This window comes from Zalophus californianus, chromosome 9 (genome assembly GCF_009762305.2).
Source record: "Zalophus californianus isolate mZalCal1 chromosome 9, mZalCal1.pri.v2, whole genome shotgun sequence".
Classification (NCBI taxonomy): domain Eukaryota; kingdom Metazoa; phylum Chordata; class Mammalia; order Carnivora; family Otariidae; genus Zalophus; species Zalophus californianus.
In genome coordinates, this window is record NC_045603.1 from 35,866,589 (window position 1) to 35,872,588 (window position 6,000).

Below are 6,000 nucleotides of genomic sequence, written 5' to 3' on the forward strand. Positions count from 1 at the left end.
TATTAACACAATTTAAATTAAAAGGAGACAATAACTGATGATATTTTTAAAGTCTAAAGTAAATTATTGCACACAGTTTAAAGAAAAACATTATTTCAAAAGTATGTGTTTCACATCAGGAAATCAGTTATCCATGTATATTAGACATAGACAAGGAAGAGGATTTTGTCCATCCTGAAAACTCACTTCATTAAAAAGAACAGCTTCCAGAAGAGGTTATGGTTTTGAAAAATAAGAATGGTCTCACTTTAGGGCTCCGTCTGCTCTCAGATGGAGTAGAACCAATGAAGTGGATACTCTCCAAAGAATACTAATCAGATTTGTATATAAACAGTGTTCCACTCCAATTTCTAGCAGTTTGGTGACCAAACATGTTACTGGAAGTACTATAAGTTTCCTGGAAGTGTTGGGGGTAGAGGCAAGGGAGGATGGGTAGGGGAAGCTTTTCTTACAGTGGGAATTATAAATGTCCAAGGTGAAAAGATAAAGTTGCACTTTATCTATTCCACTGTGTTTTTGTAAGTATCAACCCCCATAATGCCATCCTGTAAGTGCTCAATTTATGTAGACACTATATTTTGATGATCAAAGCACAGGATTTCTGTCTTCCTCCCTGATGTTGTTACAAGTGGTGAAGTTAGAGTAGGAAGGGAGTCACTTTTCATGGTTTGTTGTACTTGAAATGCCAATATAAACTCCAATAAAAATTTTAGAAATCAAAGTCATGTTTATCTTTTCTGTTGTGATATCTACATGTTAAACCAAGTACTGCTATAAGTTAACCTCCTGAGTCACTAAATACTGATGTGTGTGTGTGTGTGTCTGTGTGTGTGTGTGTGTGTGTGTACATACTATATACATTTATATATAAATACATTTAATAAAAACAGTTTCTTTTACTCACAGGATCACAGAACCAGACCAGCCCCCTGACTTTCACAGGTACATAACTAAACCAATGGCAGATGGTTATTTACTTGCTTCCTCCTCTTTTCACTGTTGAGTTTTTCCCTCTTTAATTTGTACTTCTACAATCTTATTCTATTGTATTCTCTTCTTGCTTTATTGAAGTATAATTGACAAACTATTCTATCATATTCCTACTACAGACATACCCACACAATTTCTAGACATAGGTGAGATTTTTAAAACCAAAATTAAAGAATTGTTTCTAAACTATTTTTTGAAGAATATATTTACTTATTTCCACGATCACATTTATTAGGCTTCTATTTTGCCTCAGGTACCTTCCTACATGTTCTCTTCCTCTCTCAAAAGCCAGGAAATCAAAAATTATTTTCTCATTCCACAAAACTTTGTAACAAATTTTAATCTGAGTATAAATTTTAATCAGAACGTTACATAAATAGGGGTGTTTGGATGGTGCAATCAGTTGAGCTTCCAGCTCTTGGTTTGGGATCAGGTCATGATCTCAGGGTCATGAGATCAAGCTCCGTGTGGGGCTCTGCCCTGAGCGCAGAGACTGCTTCAGACTCTCTCTCCCTCTTCTGCTGCCCCTCCCCGCATGTGCTCTCTCTCTAAAATAAATAAATATTTAAAAATATATTTAATAAAAAAAGAAAGTTACATAAATCTATTATCACAGTTTTAGGTACTAACTACAAAAGAGAGTTATAGCTCTAACAAGCACTCAAATTAGTTTAGTAGCATATTGGTGACGTTTAAAGTGAAGAAGAAAAAATAAAATGACACCAATATTTCCCTTGTCAGACTATTTTAGAGCATTGCTCATTCAACCAATGGCTAGATTATATAGATCTTGTATCTTTTGCATACATACATATGTTAAAATCCAATCTCTCACTTCCTTAAATTCAGGTTCTCACCTAGATTAACACAATAGCTACTTAAATGTTTTGCTGACACCAACCTCACTGTAATTCAAACTGTTTTTACGAGTGTTACTACCACTAAAAAAAGGGTTACTTTTATAAAGTGCAAACTCAATCATAACATAGAAGAAAGAAATGGCCACGAGCAGACAATTTTTGAAGCTGAGTGATAAGTAAATCAGAGTTCATTATAAAATAATCAGGACTTGTGTATTGAAATTTTCCAAAAAAGTAATTCCAAAACAACCTTACAACTATGGTGTGAAATACTAACAATATCATATTATAGACAATGTTTCTCAGATATATATTAATGTTAAAACCTTTGCAAAGAGTAAAACAGAAGCAGGTATTTTGTGTTCCCATTTGGATTTCTAATGGCATCCTGGTCATTCCTATTATTAGTAAATCAAATTTCAACTTTTCCCTGGAGAAAATTTATCACTGAAGGGAAAATAGGAATAGGGAAGAAGAAGCAAAATAAGTCAAAACAGAGTTTCTATTTCATCTCAGCCCATGTGAATCTTGAAATGAATTATTTAACCTTTGAGAACTGTCTCCCCATGCATCAAATTATAGTTATTATTTATTCCAAACACCACTGAAAATTCTTCCTCCAGTGGCATCATTATATAAGTGCAAGTTGCAGTTTAATAAAACAAAAGTGGAACACAATTTGCTAAAGCAAACTGAGCAAAATCTTGTAAATTGGCACATGTTCAGGAGATGACTAAAAAGTACTAGGAAGAACAAGTAAAAATTCTGATAATTTTGTTCAGCTAGCACCTATTATCTACCTACAAGAATATAAATATTGCTGGGGCACCTGGGTGGCTCAGTTGGTTAATCAACTGCCTTTGGCTCGGGTCATGATCCCAGGGTCCTGGGATCGAGCCCCACATCGGGCTCCCTGCTCAGCGGGGAGCCTGCTTCTCCCTCTCCTCCCCACTCATGCTCTCTCTCTCTCTCTCTCAAGTAAATAGATAAAATCTTTTTTAAAAAGAATGTAAATATTGCTGACTCTTAGTTTTGACAAACCTTCAATGAAATTTCATTAAGCTGGTTTTGACAACCTTAGAACCTCATGAGATTATTTGAAGGTAAACTATTAAATGGCCTCATGAGATTATTGAAGGTAATCAATAATAATAGATTTTCATTTTTTCCCTTGCCTTGCGTCCAGTTCCCCTTCTAGTAATAACATCTTAAATCTACTTTAAGAAGCAATTCCTTCTCAGCTTTCAGCCCATGAATTTCAGATGGGACCAGTACTACCCTCTCCATGATGTAGGTTTGGCCAATCAATGAATTCCATCCCTCTGGTTCCAGCAGTTCAAGGACAGCATCTATCCCAGATCATCCTAAAATTTGTGATTTGTGTGGCAACTACTGGGAAAGAAAATGTCTCTTTCCACTGAGGTTAATAAGTTCTAAGGGTGTGAATTGAAAGCTATTAGAAGCCACCACCATGAGAAATGTTTGGGACATCGCAGTGTTGGGGAAGAGCTACGCTGAGAATAAATCCAACACAGAGGGAACCAAAAAGACGAAATTAATGGTTATATGACCTCACTGAAGAGCCTGAACTCAGCTGTGCTAGACATTCCCTGTACTCTCCCACACTATGAGCCAATAAGCTTCTGAGTGAGTTTGGTCTTTGTCCCTTGCTAACGGAGTCCTAACCAATAAACTGTTCTATGGCTTTCTATGTCTTCACTTTCATATCTGCAAAATTGGTATAATAGTACTAATATTATTGCTGAGAGGAATAAATGAATTAATATATTAATATATTTAAGACTTACATATAATAAGTGCTTAATAGTACATATAATCATTAGCTATTATTTTTTAAATGTTTAAATTTGATCCACACACACAAAAAAGCAGCACCCCCCCAACTATTTTGTACCTTCTTTTATTCTCTTCAATCCTCCATCATTTTTATTCCTTTTCTCACTCTCAAATGAAGGCCTGGGTTCATGTTTCATAGAAAATATAAGCAATCAGAAGAGAACTTTCTCACTCTCTTTGCACCAAAACTAAAATCCTACCTAATTTGCATGCAAATATTTAGCCTTCTGTCCTATCACAATGTATGAACAATCCCTGCTCCTATCTAAAGCCAAACTCTCTAGCTATGCACTGAATTGAGATCCCTTCCTGCATACTCAAGGAATTTGCTCCTATAATTATCCTTCCCCCTGTTATATCATCAGATTTTCTTTATACTAACATTCCCATCAGTATATAAACTCCAAGACACAGCTATCCAGCACCATAGATAGCAACAGGGTTGGAAGGACTGATTCTGGAGAATGCTGTTGATTCTGATGACCTGGGTTGAATTACCACCTGCACACCTTACTAGATGTGTGATCTTAGGCAATGTACTTAATATCTCTGTCCTCAAATTTCCAGGAAAACAGAAATAACAATAGTGTCTCCAACCTAGAGTTTCTATGGGTATTAAATTAGATGTTTATAAGAGCACATAGGAAAGTGTCTGGCATATTGTACCTGATAAATGTGTTTATTAAAATAATAATAATCATGTAATAAATCCCGCTAGTAGTACACTGGCTCCAGCTATTGGTCAATTTATCTAAAGCACTGTACTGTGCTTGCACTGTCCTCACTCTCATATTGCTCTCGAACTCCCATCCCTCAGGCTCCCATCCCTCAGGCTTCAGTGTTCACCACCTCACCAATACCATCCTTATCAAGGCCATCAACTCCTCCATGTTTCTAAATCCAGTAGTGATTTCTGTCTTCACTATACTGTAACTTTTAGCAATATTTGAATCAAATGATCTTTCCTTCTTTTTTGAAAGACTTTCTTCAGTGAGCCCCCAGTATTTGCACTCTTGCTTCTTACTAACTCAGTGGTTATACATTCTCAGACTTCTTAACAGGCTTTGCCTATTTTTTTGACCTGTAAACTTTGTAATGCTTCTCTGTCTAACCTCATTTCCTAGGTGAGCCCATCCACTCTTGTAGCTAAGATACTGCAATAGGCTGATAACTTCCAAATGCATATCCTCCTCAATGATCATCCCAGACTTGTAAAGCCAACTTAAAATGGCAAAATTAACATGCTACAATTGAACTCTTAATTTTTTCTAAGCTCTGTACCCTGTCCCCCCCCTTTTATTTACCATTTTCTCTATTTTAGCAAAGAGAAGCAGCCCCATGTTTCCAATTTTTCAAGGCAAAAACCTGAAGTCAACCTTGACTGAATCTTTCTATCACACCCCCATTCAACCCTCTAACAATTACTGTTCATTCCACCTGCAATGTATATCCACAATATTTTTCTCAAGATTTCCACTGTCACTAACCTACCTAAAGTCCCCATCATCTTTTGCCTGAATTATCATCCTAGCTTCTTAATTCATCTAACTTTTTCCATCTGTTGAAGTTTGAGTTCTTCAGGAAGCAGACACTGAGATGGAGTTAGGAGTGCAAAAAGTGTATTGGTTGAGGTTCACCTGTGAAAGGAAAAGCAAGGAAGTGGGATGGACAATGATGCCAACCTGCCAAGGTCTCTGACAGCCCAACAAGGGGTTCTGAAACAAAGTTTTCCCATTAGAGGAGTCCTGCATTGGGTAGAAATGGCTGCACCCTTGTGCCATCACCTTGTTCAGTGATTGGTTGGGGCCACTCTAGCAACTGAGGCAAATCTGTGCTGAAGCTTACAACCAGATGCTGTCAGCTAACCACACCCTTCATCGCTGGGCGGCAAGTCCCTTCTTGAAGGGGGCTGGATTGGCATAAATCTCCATCTTCCAGAACATCCTTGCTCCTTGCCATCTAGTCTTGCTCCTCCACTGTGTATTCTACATACAGCAGCCAGTGTTACTTTTTTTTCTTTTTTTTTAAAATTTTTTATTGTTATGTTAATCACCGTATATTACATAATTTGTTTTGGTGTAGTGTTCCATGATTCATTGTTTGTTCATAACACCCAGTGCTCCATGCAGAATGTGCCCTCCTCAATACCCATCACCAGGCTAACCCATCCCCCCACCCTCCTCCCCTCCAGAAACCTCAGTTTGTTTTTCAGAGTCCATCATCTCTCCTGGTTCGTCTCCCCCTCTGACTTACTCCCCTTCATTCTTCCTCTCCTGCTATCTTCTTCTTTATC

The 6,000-nt window shown here is 37.2% G+C and overlaps 1 pseudogene; it reads right to left on the minus strand.

Annotated features, from left to right (window-relative positions):
* Positions 1 to 5,666, minus strand: part of LOC113922402 — a 98,048-nt pseudogene extending 92,382 nt beyond the window's left edge.
* Between the last annotated feature and the right edge of the window lie 334 nt (positions 5,667 to 6,000).